This window comes from Echinops telfairi, unplaced genomic scaffold, assembly GCF_000313985.2.
Source record: "Echinops telfairi isolate 266 unplaced genomic scaffold, ASM31398v2 ScPeMD7_7424;HRSCAF=8462, whole genome shotgun sequence".
Taxonomy (NCBI): Eukaryota; Metazoa; Chordata; class Mammalia; order Afrosoricida; family Tenrecidae; genus Echinops; species Echinops telfairi.
Window position 1 is genome coordinate 53,360,642 of NW_022111324.1, and position 1,632 is coordinate 53,362,273.

Below are 1,632 nucleotides of genomic sequence, written 5' to 3' on the forward strand. Positions count from 1 at the left end.
TTTTTGGAGGAACCAAGCCTGATGTCCTTTTCTAAGGACTAGTTCCTCTTGAAACAGGAGCCCCGATGGCGTGGTGGTTTCACATTGGGCTGCTAACCGCAAGACCAGCTGTTGGAAACCACTAGTCACTGCTCCTGATAAAGATGGGGCTTTCTACTCCGGTAAAGAGTTGCACGCTCAAAACTCAGAGAGGCAGTTCTACTCTGTCCTATGAGTCAGCTTAGACTTCAATGTCAGTCTGTGTGGTTTTTGGATTTCAGTCCCTCTTCAAATCCTACCCAAAGTATATGAGACCAAGTCTTGCCATCTTCTTTTCTAAGTCTTCTGGCTGCACTTCCTCTAAGACAGATTTGTTTGTACTTCTGGTAGTCCAAGGGACATCGATTATTCTTCACCAATCCACTGTACTCACTGCCATCGAACTGATTCAGACTCATAGCAATCCCATGTAGACAGTAAAACCTTACAGGAACAGGTAGCTTCTCTTTCTCCTGTGAGGCGGCTGCTGATTTCAAACCACAAACCTTGCAGTTCTTTGCCAAAATCACAATCTTTGATTCTTGATTCTTCTCCAGTCTTCCTCAGTCATTGTGCAGCTTTCCCAGGCATATGGAAAGTTTAAAGTGCCACAGCTTAGATCAGACACATTTTAGTCCTCAGAGTGATATCTTTGCTTTAAAAAAAATCATTTTATTGGAAACTCTCGTAGCTATTTTAACAAATCAGTTTAATTGGATCAAGCAGTATTGTATAATTGCTGCCACCATCATTTTCAAAATATTTTCTTTCTTCGTGAACTCCTTGATATCAGTTCCCCTTTATCTCTGACCCCCCGCCGCACCAGGAACCCTTATTTTTATTTATTTTGCCACATCTTAACACCATCCAATATATTCATTTACGTACAATTCTGTTGTTCATTTCCCTCAAGTGGGGTTACACAGTCATCAGTGCTATCAGCTGTTTCCCCTAGCCCCCCCACTTCCTGTTCCCCTGGGACTGTAAGTCCTAATACTGTTTCTGAAGGGTTATCTATCTTGACTTTCAAGTATGGAACCATCTTAATTATACAAACAGACATATGTGGGTCTAACATTATTAATAAGGTAAAACAAAAATCAGAATAGTAAGGGGAGGAAATATTACAGAACTAGAGGATAGTTATGTGCTTCATCAGTGTTATACTGCGCCCTAGATTTATTATCCCTTCCATGTGGCCCTCCTCAGGAGCACTGTCCAATTAACTAGCAGGTGGGTCTGGGGTCTCCACTGCATCCCCTCCCCTTCACATCGATTTGTTTGCTTGGGTTTGAACTTCTGATGCCTTTTCCCACTGACACCTCCTGATCACACAGGCTTCTCCCATGTGGGCTTTGTTGCTTTCCTGCTAGATGGTGCTTGTTTGACTACAAGCTTTTTAGACCCCAGACACTATATATTTTAATAACTGGGCATCACTGGAGATCCCCTTGCAGAGGGGTCTCGGGGAGGAGACAAGCCAGACAGGGTTCGATGTAGCAACGATGAAAAATACAATTTTCCACTAGTTCCTAAATGCTTCCTCCCCACCCCCACTATCATGATCAGAATTCGATCTTGCAAGTCTGGCTAGACCAGAGGATGTACACTGGT